Here is a 14,455-nt window from a genome sequence, read left to right on the forward strand (position 1 = left end):
AAAATCTTAATATACTTTGGGAAATTCCATGTTTCCATATTTCTATGAAAATTCACTTTCTATACTTTCTACCTTAGAATAGAATAGAATAGAATATATATTTAAGAATTCTTGGTAGGGTCACTTTACTAAACCACAATACCCCTAAAAACATCTAAAATGTGTCCATATACTCACAGATGAATATAGTCCTCATCTCTTGTCAACTGCTATTTGTAATAGGCAGAGATTATTACAGGAAACCATAGCCAATCAAAGTACTAAGTTGTGAAGCCCAGTCAGAATGGATTCTTCTACAATACAACTCCCATACCTAAAGTGTAGGGATCACTGCAGAAGAGAAAGTGGAAAGGTTGCAAGAGAAAGAAGATCAGGGAGTTTGCTGTGAGATTGTGTCTCCAGTAATGTCAGATGATACCCCATAAAATATCACCAACATGGCTGCCTAAGCATGATCTGAACAAGGATGCCACCAATAAGCATGCCAAGTGAACAGAGAAAAGCCCACAATGTCTCAAATCTACATAACAAACTACAGGAAATTAAGGAATACTGAGAATGGGAGAGGCAATCATTCCCAACCAGGAGTATACCAGTTAGTTGCTAAGAACAAAATGGTCAGACATGAAAGCATGCATGCAAGTGGCATTGTACAGATTGGGCATACCATGTTTAAAAGGGAGGGAGAAAGGTATGGAGGGGGGAAGGAGAGAGAGAATATATATATATATATATATATATATATATATATATATATATTACAATAACTACTATTGAAATGAGTGGTCATGAATTTTAATATTATCAGGAGGCTTGGAGGGGAAAGATAAATAGTGTAATTATACTATAATCTCAAACGTAAAAATAATTTTAAAAGCTCCCATAAATTTTTGATTGGGGTTGGGGATATGTTTTTATAATTAAGAGCACATGATGCTCTTGAAAATGACCCTGGTTAGGTTCCCAGCACCTACATGGTGGCTCATAATCATCAGTAATATTATAGCCAGGGGATCAGGGACACCTAGTGCATATACACACATTCAGGTAAAAGCTCATACATATAAAAATTATAAACACCTTGTTTTCTTTTTAAAAATAAAGAAAAAATAACAAAGACTTCTTGGATAATTATGAAAGTAACTTTTGACCATGATTCCCCTAGTCTCACAGTATAAAGAAGATTCATTGTATGTCTCACAGCAGTGTCTCTACTAAATGTGGGGGTACAGTCCTCATGGTTTTCTTTTTTTTTAAATCTCTTCTTAAATGATGAAAATGTTATACATTAGCATACTTATTTATTGTGTAGTTATGTGTATATAACTGATTAACAATAAATTATAATATATTTGCTTTCTGTTTTAGCTCTTTTTATCTTCAGTATATAATCCATTAAGAGAATGCAATAAAATTACTTTTTTAAAAAGTGTTTTAGCTCTTTTTCTTCCTCTTTAATTTTTCCAGCTACTCAATTTACGGACTTATCTGCTCATTTTACCTTAAGTATTAAAACTTATTTTTTTGTGATTTATTTTTTTTGCTGTCTTTGCTAGCTTCATACAAATACATGTAGTGTCTTCTGATTATATTCATCAGCCATTACCCTCTCTGAAACTTTTTAGTCTACCTCTAAAACTTTTTTCTTCCAAATTAGCCTTCCCAAACTTTTGGATTCTCTCTCTCTCTCTCTCTCTCTCTCTCTCTCTCTCTCTCTCTCTCTCTCTCTCTCGTTCTGAGATTAACTAGGGTTGCATGCAAGAACATGGATAGAGGGGCTTTATTTTATTTTACATTTTTTTGCTAAAGCACGCAAAACTACTTTTTCCTACCACTTAAGAAAATACAGCCCCTCCTCTAGCAATCACTAGCTTCTCCTTGAGAAGGGGTGAGGTCGTATATTTATCTTCCCAAATTGTGATGGAATGCAAAGAACCCAATCTCCTGTAGGTCCTGTGGAGTTACATATATCTGTAGAGTATTTCTGATGATCACCAATGCTATGTCATGTTCAGATGGCAATATTCCATACACTCCTCCCTCATCTCCTGTATACTTTCCACTTTTTCTTTCAAGATAATTTTGATTACTACAGAGGGCAATAAAAGTGTCATGTTTATGGCTAAGCACTCAGTAACCATTTATTTTCAGCATTTCCCCTAGATATAAGTGCCTGTACTATCACCTAGTGTATAAAGGAGGATGGGTGGCTAAGACTTACAGCAACTCTAACCTATGTATACAAAAATAAACACTGAGAAAGATAGTAATTTTCCAACATTGTTATTCAGCAATAATATAACAATATTGTTATTCAGCAATAACAGCAGTAAAAGATTCCCGACTGTCAAGGCCACTGGACCTCCCTAACAATAAGCATTTTGGTCTGGCTTAGTGTACCAAGTCTGTATTCCCTCTCACAGAACAGGCCTTAAGTCCATGAATTGTGTTCTCACCAAACAGTCATGCCATAACTGTACCATGGAAGTATTGTTGTATACATGGTACACAGCTCAGCAAGACTACTGATGGGTTTTTCTCTCCCAGCAGCCTATGCAGAATATTTTGGCATAATGGATAGTTGCCAGCAGAGAAGAATTTTCTAGCCAGGCTCCTATTTTATTGCTCTATGTTTTATAACCAAAGTATATGGTGTCTCTGGCAATATGGTAGTGTAATACAATTCTACGTAGGCAACCAAGAGCAGTGGTAATGGCATGTCTTGTTTGGGAGGTGCTAGAACTTCTCTGACCAAGAATTTGTTGGGTGGCAGCCTGCTCCTGGCATAGGAATTCTTAGTTTTTAAATTAATGTGTTTTGGGACCAGTGTTAAGTATTCATGCAGTGGACTGCATCCTAAGGTCTATTTTTCATTTAATCTTTTATTTAGGTTATAAAGTAGTAGATATCAGGGCTTGTGAGATGGTTCACTTGTTACAGTGTTTGCTGTCTAAGCATGTGGACCCAAGTTCAAGCTCAGGACCTACAGAAAAAAAAAAAAAAAAAAACAGTTTTCAGTAGCATGAGTAAGGTCTTGGAGGATAGACAGGAGACTCCTGAAACTTTTGTAGAATAAAAGAAAAAAGAAAGAGAGAAAGAGAGAAAGAAAGAAAGAGTTAGTTTCTAAATTGTCCTTTTATATATATCTCTTGTTTTTATCAGCCACCTGAACATCATATCCCCATCTTTCTGCTCCCATGCCCCATTTAAAACTTTTCCTGTCTATCCCCTACCAGTTTGATATTCTCTTTATTTTACTATCTCTCTCTAATGCCTGTTCTTTTGCCTTTGTGTTTCCTGAGCTTTATTGACACTCATTTTAACTTAATCACAGAAACCTAAAATTTAAAGCTTTGTCTACACATCACAGTGAACAGGCAACATTTGTCCTTCAAAACTGCTGTGTGAATTACATCACTCAATAGTTTCTAGTTCCAGCTATTTTGATGAAATTTTAATAATTTCATTTTTGATAGCTCACCAAAATTTTATCATGTGTATGAGCTAAATTTTCATTAGCCATTCATCAGTTGAATTAAAGCCATTTCCAGGTTATGATGACTAGAGTAATTTGCATCTCCTCAATAAATCATGATATTGAACACTTTTTAAAGTGTTTTTTAGTCACTGATATTTTTCTTTTGATAACTCTATGTTCAGCTCCATAACACATCTTCTATTCTATAAACTAATTATCTGTCAGATGTATAGCTGACAAATTTTCTTCCTCTTCATACAGTTGACAGTTTCCTTTGCTGCAATTATATTTAAAGTATTTTAAACATAATTTTATTTCAAAAACACATAAATGTATATTATATAAAGAACAAACCTAAAACAATAATATATCTAAACAGTCTAATTTCTACCTATCTATTCCTGTCCCTATCTTAAAAACACAAAATGTAGTTTTTCCAAATTCTTAAACAGAAGCTATAAATATGTATCTATTTATAGATAAATACATGGAATACATATGTTTTATTCTTTCTGATTAAATATTGTAAACTGTACTAAAATTTCTTCCCATTTTATTTTCCTTGTTTAATTTGATAATACCTATTCTCCAATATGGCCATATTATATAAATGGACTTTTCATTATATAGCCTTAACAATTTTTATTGTAGAGACATAGTTTATCAAATTAGCCCCCTGCTGATAGATACATGGGTCACTGTGGATTTATATAACTGTTTTCATTATTAATATGTGAACATATATTTATGAATATATCTTTTTGCAAATATTTATTTATAAATATGTATTTGAAAATATATAATTTGGCAAAGTAATAAGAACAAGCCTACTCAAACAAAGTGTATATAAATGGACTTTTGCTGAATATTGTTTGTGAAACATATTTCTGTTGGTACTATACAAGTGTGTAAGACTTTGACATGTCAACCAGTAGTGATTTGTCAACTATTTGATCCTAGACAATCTGAAAGGAAAGAAATAGTACATTTTATTGATGTTTTTTACTTTCATTGTCTTATTTTGTATCTTTTAATATGTTAAAGAACATCTACTTTTTACATTCTATAAATCATTGTATTCATAAGTATTCCTCATTTTCCTTTTGAGTTGATCATTTCTATTTTTATTTTTAAATTTATTTTGGATAATTTTCAGAATGGTTACAGCTGTTCCAGAATGGTTACAATTGAATTTAGAAAACATTTATGATCAGATTGCTGACATTTCAAAATGATTTATAATCAAACTGAATGTTGTTTTAGTTCTTCCAATATATATATTTCTTTCTTTTTTTCTCTGCACTGTTCTCTCTTACATAGCTTCCTTTTCCTCTCTCTTCTTTTGACAGTTGACCATATTCTATTTTGTCCAATTTTTCTTTGATTTGTCACTTTGTCTACCACTCAATTAGACATCACTTTATAACAAGGGTGCCTCCTTCTACAAACTAAATTTTTCTACATTGTTTGGGATTAAAGATGTGTGCTAAGGGCTGAGCCTCACCACAACTAGGGACAGGTTGGTTTTGTTTTGTTTTGTTTTGTTTTGTTTTGTTTTGTTTTGTTTTGTTTAGTGTTTCAGAAAATAACACAATCTCAGGATTCACAGTGTGATCAAATATACTGCAACAGGTCTATATTATTTTTCAGTATGTGTAAGGTTTTGCTTTCACATTAAAACTTTTAATTTATTTTAAACATTGTAAAAATTAACCATGACGAACAAAGCAACTGTTTTCATTTGACTATCCATATTCTCTTTTATTATTCAAGCAGACAAACGTTTTTCTCATGTTGTAAAATGCTCAGTATTGTAGGTTGTTTGAGCTATCGTTTATATTTTTTTCACAAAGTTTTTTCTCATGATGTTTTAGTCAAAGAAGGAGTACTATTTATCTCTTGTCTTCGCAAATGTACTTTACAATACACTTTACTAGATCCATGACAAAATCTCCAATGTTTTAAAGTTCTCCTATAATTTTGGTATATTAACATACAAATAATATGTTTCAGTGATACTAAATATTTCATTTAAGAGTATGAACTATGGTATTTCATTGTAGTTGCTCACTTGTACTTTTAAGAATATCTTAGAAATTTTCTTTTTTTTTTAGAGGGCTGACATTTTATTAAAGATGTTGGTTCTAACAACTTTACTCTTTTTTCCTTTTTTAAAATTGGTTATAATATTTACATTTCAAATTTTATTCCCTTACCCCATTCCCCCCACCACCCAGGAACCCCTTATCCCATCCCCACTCCTTTTGCTTCTATGAGGGTGTAATTTTCCTGTTCCTATGATGCTGTTTCCGTTAACATAAACTGTATGCTAAATTTCTAAATCCTTCCCTTTGTGTTATTAAATCACTTTTTTTTTCTTTTTTTTCTTTTTTTTCTTTTTCTCTCTCTTTTTTTTTTTTAAAAAAAAAACTGGGTATTATATTTACATTTCAGATTTTATCCCCTTACCCCACTTCCTTTCTTATATAATATTTTGCACATTTCTTTTAATATTAATATTTAGTGTCAGAATCAGCTTTCCTCTTTTTACTATTTTCCAGACAACCTAGATAAAATGTCTGAAGATTCATGCTTTTGTGTGCATATATTAGAAGGTACAAATATTTCAATTTTATTTCATTTTATAATAGACACACATTCATTCTTTTTGAACTTCCTGTTAATCATATTATCATCAAGTAAGAATGAATTTATTTCTTCCTTTTCAGCTCTCAGTCTTTAATTGTATAATTATCTAATTTCATTGCTAATATTTTTCCCAACTTCACAGGCAAAACCTCCTTTAGGTTTCAGTTTTCAATTATATCAGATTTGGGGTTGTTATAGCAGCAATTCATCCTATTAAGGACATATAAATAAATTATTTTCATTAAATATTTAAAAGTAAACTCAGTTATGTAAATATAAATCTTTATGAAACAAGGTCTAATGATGTAGTCCCAGCTGGCAAAGACCTCACTACATGGTTCAGGTTGACTATAATGCCTGCCTCAGCCTCCTGAACGTTGAGATGAAGGTGTATGCCATTAAGACCAATTTTTAATAATATTTTTTAACAGTTTTTAAGTGAGTATATTTTATCAGCTTATTATATTACAAAAATTACTCACACACATATACATACACATATAAACACAAACACACACACATACACACACACACACACGCTCTACTCTCTTATTGGCATCAGAATGATATCTAATTGAGGATATATATACTGAGAAAACAAGATTAGTAATTATAGTTTTTATGTTTTGTAATATGTTGTTTATTCCCTCAAATGGAGTTTGTGAGGTTTTAAAAATAAGATAGGGATATTAGTCTTCCTAATCTTGTATACATCAAAGCCATAATCTATGTCTGCACTGCATTGGATTCTCAGCAAATGATAGATTAACCAGAGGAAGTTGGTGTATGGCGTCATATGCACATCTACTGTTTTGCATATTTATAAACATTTGCAACATGATTTATTTTAATAAGAAGTTTTTGTTAACCTCTTACATTTTTGCATATTTGTAATTTCATATATGTATATATATGCATTATGGAAATGCAAGTTACATATAATAAGTTATCTATATACATCCTAGTGTATTTGTAGACTTGTGAAATCAAGTTTAAAGTTTGAAATTGTTTTTCTTCAGTCAGAAACCAGTTAGCAGATATTTTCTCTTATCCTCTAAATTTTTGAAACAATTAATCTTCATTTGGTTTCTACAGATTTGTGTGTTGTAGGCATGTGATATAAATGTAGTGATACAAAATACAATCATTGTGCTGCCTTTCTTCACTTGGCAAAGCGCTTTCAAGTCTCATCCATGTGATACATTCATCAGTACTTTATTTCTTTGATTGCCAAATATCATTTCATTGTAAAGACACAGGACATTGATGTGCTCATCCATCAAGCAATAAAAATGTGGTTTGCCTTCATTCTTTGACTATTAATTACTAATAATGTTTTTGGAATATTCATGTGTAAATTTGGTTCATGTTTTCATGTTTTAGAAGTTATCTCGCTGTTTCTCCATCTCTCATCTCTCTGTCTCCTTCTCTGTATCTCTCTCTCTCTCTCTCTCTCTCTCTCTCTCTCTCTCTCTCTCTCTCCCTCTCTCTCTCTCTCTCTCTCTCTCTATATATATATATATATATATATATATATATATATATATATATATATGCTAGATTATAAGATTCCACCATATTTGAATTCTAATGAGCAGTGAAATGTTATTCAAAAAGACACCATCATTTTCAGTTCTAGTAGTAACACAGCAATGTCCTAGCTTCTTTTTATTCCTCTCTCTTACTGGGACAGGATGGCATCTAATTGAGGCATATATTTTTCAATTGCCATCAGTTAGCATGTTGCAGATATGTTCCTGATACTCCTGACCACTTGTGTTCATTCTTTGAGCTGTTATCTTTCTTTGGTCTATTGTGGTAAGAGTCTGTTGTACACTCTAGCTTTCAGTCGCTCATTGTAGAGATTATTTGCTGATATTTCTTTCTGTGTATTTGTTGTTGTTTTTGTTTTCTTGAAAGAATCATTTACAATTCAGTTTGTAATTTGTATTAAGCTCAATTCTTTATTCCTTGTTTGCTTTGATTTTGGTGACTTCACTAGGAAGGAATTGCCTAATCCAAGGTCATGAGATTTATCTTATTGCAAGGAGGAGTGGTACCTCAGGCCTGCAATCTTAGCACCAAGAGGCTGATAGAATCCATCTCAGATCATACTTAAATTAAGAAAATAAAGTGTAAAAGGAAGAAAGGAAGGAAAGCGATATACATATTTCTTTTAGTCAGTCTATAGATTTGAAGTTTACAATTGAGTCTATGGTCTATGTTCTACTGAATGTTTTCTAAGTGTGAGAAAAACACCCCAGTTAGATTTGAATCCAGAGCCTTGCACATGCTCCTCAACCATCTGCCACCAAGCTACAGCATTCCTCACCCTCTTCCTCTATTATTATCATTATCATCATCATCATTATTATTATTATTATTATTATTATTATTATTATTATTATTATTATTGCTACTACTACTACTACTGTGAATACCCAGTAATTTTAGTGTCTTTAACAATAAAACATCCCATTCTTTCCTATACTGACTTATCTTTGATTAAGGAGGGGGGGAAAGGAAAATAATAAATTGATTGTTTTAAGCTCTCAATCCTATTGTTTCAACATATGTTTATTCTAATATGTGCATTTATTAAAGCTGTATACAGTCAGTTTTCAAATCAAGAACTTGGAAATCTCTAACTTTATTCTCCCTTTTAAAAAGTATTTTCTCTGTTGCTACTCCCTCATGTCCTTAGAACTGCGTTGCCTTCAGAATTTGAGACGAATGCACAATCTTTATTCTCATATTTGACTTATTAAGGACTTCCTCTTCAGTATGTTGATTCTACTGAGAAACCGTCATGAACTCTTGCTCCTCCCAACTGCTTTCTAAAACACTATCTTAATTTTTACGCCCTCATTTGCATCACCAAACTCTCAGATCACTGCCAAACAATGGCTAAAAATGCAGGAGTCTTCCTAACGTCCCTGACTTCAATGAGAATTATTTTGAAGGCATACTGTTAATTATGGTGATAGCTATTAATTTTAAATAAGGCTCTTGATCAAACTCTTCCTGATTCACAAAGATCTTTTGATCAGGAATCCATTTAGGATTTGCTTAAATATCTTGGTCTTCATTTTCCTAACTATGAAACTAGGGAATTGAGGCAAAATTAAATTAGTGTCCAGTTGAATAAATTCTGGCTTTGTGGTTAAAGACAATTCATTTCATTTTCTTCCTTGGTTTTTTAAAGTAACTCTGAGACACTGAATCTGTTAATTGATGTTTCCATGCTCAAATTTCTTATTGATGAAACATATGGATAATTATATTTATCCCCACAGTGGTTTTGCTATTAGAGTTAATATATGCAAATAGTTATATAAAATAAACAATGAAGAGATAACAGATTTTGCTTCTTTTTGATACCTACAAAGTATTACATCTTTAAAATGCACCAGTAGCTCTGTGTTTTGTTTTCTTTTATTTGTTTTGTTTTGTCAATCTTGGCATAATTACATAAGAAGCCGGGCTGATAGCAATTATGTCCTAACTTGAATGGAAAGAAAGTTTTAATTTCAGTCTGTATATAAATACATGTATTTTTTACACATATATGTATAAGTATGTGAGAGCAAAATCTTATATAAGATATAAATAAAATGATCTAGATGTGAGTTGGGAGCTCCCTCTTAATACTTAGTTATCAGAATTAGAGTCCTATATGAAGTGATAACTGTAAAAATGGCATTAATGACCCTACCCATCTGTAGACCCTACCAACTACAATACTCTCATAAAAATGTGTTCACGATCTGGAGAAATGGCTCAGCAGTTAAAAGTATTGATTGCTCTTCCAGAGGTTCTATGTTCAATTCCTAGCAATCACATGATGGCTCACAACCATCTCTAATGAGATCTTGTGCCCTCTTCTGGCTATGCAGGCAGAACATTGTATACATAATAAATAGATCTTTTTAAAAAATGTGTTCACCACTACAATCGTGGGACAACTGTTATGGGAATAAGCTCTCTGGGATCTGGAGCCTTCTTCACAAAAAGTAACTCATGCCTGGTATTATAATCCTGATTGCAAAGTCATGGCTGAGAAGATCTTAGATCCTAAAGGGAAAATTACTACTGCTAATTAACTAAATTAGTATGGTGACAAACTGCCTTTTACATATTTATATTTATGCCCCTAGCCTTAATTCTTCTCTTCATCTAAATCAGAAAAGCTTCTCTTTGTCAGGGCTTGCAGTGAATGCTGAGACTCATGGCTGCTCAAGATGCTGAAAATAAGAGAAGGTTGGGTGCTCAACCCTAAAAGAGCCATTTATACCACTCTCTGGAAGCATGTTGTTATTGTTTTGTTTTTATTTTATATATATGGTTTTTTTGTTTCTTTTTTTTGAGGGGAGCTTGCAAGGTCAGATACAGAGGGACAGCGAAATGAGTGGGATTGTGATGCATAATGTGAAATTCACAAAGAATCAATACAATGCTTTAAAAAGAGAGAGAGAAGTAAACAGAATATACAAGGTTTAGGAAGTATGCAACACTCAAAAGTCCTAGGAACTTCTTGAGATTTACAAGATTCAGACAGACCCTCCCTAGTGTTGTATAGGCAGTAATAATGCTAAGGAGACATTCTGAGTTGCTCAGTTGTCTGCAAGTCATGTCAGGAGCCCAAGTGTATAGCTTCTATGAAATAGTCTCCATGCTGGGCTGGGCTTTTGGTAATACTGCTGCCTTTGAGTAATCCAAACTCCTGAAAATAGTCTCTGACCTACACTTTTGTAAATAACCCTATTAAACTCACTGGTTCACTAAGATACACACAAATGGGATCATTTCACTGGTCTGTTGTTGGTTCCCGATCTGGGGTGAATAGACATTTGTTAATGTCTCTCTAGGGACAGTGATAACAGAAGAAATAGTAGTGACAACTAATTTAATCTTTGGCAAAAAAAAAAAAAAAAATGTCTCTACCTAGTCTGCAACATAGTTGTGACTTGTTTATCTATTTTTACAGCCTTTCACATATTCAGCTCTTAAAATTAATAACCATATGCTATAAACAATAATGACCCATATGCATGTGTCATATCTCTCACTAGATTGAAACATCCTTGGGTCAATCACTGTGAGATATTCAAATCAGTATCATTTATATATGTGGATCGTGACATAGGTATGAAGGTGTGACTAAATAGTTCTGTATGTCACAGGATGAAAAACTGGATGAACCAATAAGTTAACAGTGTCAGAAACCACTCTCGTATTTTTACTGGTTACTTTTGCATCACAGTGATCAGAGAGAAACAAAGGAAGAAAAGCTTATGCTATGTTTCCAACAGTGTCAGCCCATCCCAGTGAGGAATGCTTGAGATGCTTAGGAGGTGAGAATTTCCGGTGGAGACTCCCCATGGTACTGCAGATCAAGAAGTAGACAGCCTGGCTGTAACCTGCAGAGGCTCCTCTCTACAGACCCAGCGCTTACCAGTGAAGTGCTCACACTTGAAGGCTTCAATACAATTGTTCAAGTTAGCCCCATCAGCTGAGGAGAAAATAACCAGAACATGAGCAGGTGGGAGGCATTTCAACTTTTAAGTTTATATTTAAAATATAGCACTGCTTTTACTAGTGCATATTCATTTCTATGATTTAAACATGAAGGAAAAATCTCACATGCCATTGCACTGGTGATTAGATAATCAAAGAACCACATTGTCCAACAGTATGTACCACTATTATGGTATCCTCTGAAGCATATGCAGTCTAAGCACTTCACTATGAACTGGTTTTTAAATGCCATCTGATCATGCTATGCTTGACAAACTGCACAAACACTGAAACATTATGTATTGTCTATCTGTGTGTTTGTGTTTAGTTTTATTAGAATTAGGTAGCTCTTATTCCTAGAATTCACAGCTTAGTGGTCCATCTCGTGCAACTAGTTCACAGACAGAATCGTGCAAGAGGCTCTTTAGGTGCCATAGGAAAACTGATTATTGGAGGCCTGCTGTTCATTCTCTTTTCCCCCCAGACACCTAAGTGCCCTCAGATCCCAGCACAGTTTATCCTAAAGCATGTTCATCAGTGCGTTTACAGAGGTTCTAATTAATTCTTTGTAATTGCATACTATTTTTCCCCTCCGTTTCTCACCGCTGTCCCTGCCATGGAAACAAGATGTTCCACCTCTGGAGGCTGCCCTGGTAAAAGCCTATTAATAAATAATTAAGTTTGGAGGTTCCTGCAGTGGTGAGTCATGACGGGAGATCATGTGGGAGCCATCTCCATGGCAACTTACCAACAGGACCTGAGCTGCTCTGTTTCTCTTCTTTGCCTGATATGAGTGGGGCAAAAACACAGATTAAAGAGACTCTTTCTTTTTGCGTCCCCTTCCCTGGTATTTTTCTTTCTTTTGAAAACATCTGCCATTGCTATTTGACAAAACAAAAGCACAAAATGTATGGCAATGTGATGAATGTCATTGATATCGGTGAAAAAGCCCCCGCCCCCCTTCTCCATCCCTAGCTCATATCCTCTTCTGGACGGGTTTCTGACCTCAGCCAAGCCCTATCATACATGCCTAGAATGTGGTTGTTGGAATAAGAATGCCCTGCCCCCCTCCCATAGGCTCATGTGTTTAAGCACTTCGATGTTAGTTGATAGCACTCCTTGGGGAAGTGACAGACATTCTAGTTATATGGAGCCTTACTAAATTCAGTTTGCCTCATTGGCTCCCTCTGTGTTCAGACATAATCTCTGAGCTTCCTGCTCTGACCCTTCTGCCACACTTCTCTTGCATTCTCTATCTAGATGTATAATTCTAAATAATCTCTTTCTTCTACAAATTGACATTGGAAATGGTATTTTTATAACAGCAACAGTAAGTAACTAATACACATCCTTCTGTATAATGTGCTTAGTAGGTATTCCTGCGTACTACGCCTCTGGCTACCACCTTACAGTTCTTCACTAATTTGTATGGTTCTCTCAATTTCATCTCTGTCCTCAACTTAACAATGTTTGGAATGAGAAAAAGCACATGGGTTTGAGGGTGAAGCCGATTTGGCCAGTGAAAGAAATCAGGAAGATGATAGACTAAGAGCCAGGCAGGGCAAAAGAGGATGGTGGCTATCTTTGCTCTGTTGTTTTTGAATCTAGGTAGTCATAGAAGATGATGATTCTCTCCTCTCCATAGCTAGATTTTAGCTTGTCAAGTAGCCGTACTGCATCCTTAGGCACCATACCACTATGGTTTTGTTTTCTGAACCCTGACCATTCCTATGTAAGAAGTGTTTTCACCAAAACCTCTTAATTTGACCAAACTCTGTCTTCCTACTACACCTGTAACTCACACTATACTACACATTGATTCTGTTTACAGAACAATGGGTACTCATATCTGTTATCTGTTACAGTTTGCTAACATGAAGATTGAAATGATAATTTTAGGGCTATCTGGGAGGTCAGTTGAGGTCAGTCAGGATACAAATATTATTTTGGGGCAGCCACAACTCCCGTTCTTGTACCATTCCACCTTGCCATGACACCACTCACAACATCTTTCATGAAACATTTTAATCATAGTGGTTTATCAGACATTTGACAATTCTCCCAGAAGTGTCTCCCATACTGCTCTTACATCTAGAGTCATAATCATAGGCAGTGGTTAGCGGTATCCTAAGCAAGGCAACTCTGCAGTATGAAACAACACATTTGAAAATATGTTTATATGAGACATACTGGAAGACATGGCAAGTCCCAAATAAATCAATGCCCCCTAAGCAGGACAATTGTCATCGTTGAAGTCTTCAGCCCCATTGTAGGAAGAGAAAACCAGCTCCTCACAGCTAATTTTTTTTTTCTGGCTCCTGTTTCTTGATTCTTCTGAGATAAGGGGTTTATAGACACAGTCAATTTTCTGCCTTGCCCTATACACATCACTTTTATATTATTTGTGTCATATCAGCATGTGTAAATCTGACAGGAAAAGACAACTCAAAGAAAAAGATCACCTTCCAGAAGAACCAAGCTTTTCTTTTCCTTTTCTATCTCCGAGACTATTTCATTCCCTGCTTCGGGAGGTAACTTCTTGTCTCCTCCTGCCATCTGGACATTTTACTTTATCATCCAGTCTTAGAAACTTATCAAATGTGTGTTCTCTGCTGGGCAGGACTTCAATCATCCATCCTTTATCCATCCAACCAATCCATCCTTTATTCGCACATCTGCACTTCTGTCTAATTCATTCTCCCATCTTGGTGTTATCAGTGATTTCTGAGATCTTCTATTGGCTTCCCATCTTTGTTGGGGACTCTGTGCTTTACCTGCAAGCAGCCTGACTGATGGATTTCACTTAAAGTA

Source organism: Arvicanthis niloticus, chromosome 1 (genome assembly GCF_011762505.2).
Source record: "Arvicanthis niloticus isolate mArvNil1 chromosome 1, mArvNil1.pat.X, whole genome shotgun sequence".
NCBI classification, from domain to species: domain Eukaryota; kingdom Metazoa; phylum Chordata; class Mammalia; order Rodentia; family Muridae; genus Arvicanthis; species Arvicanthis niloticus.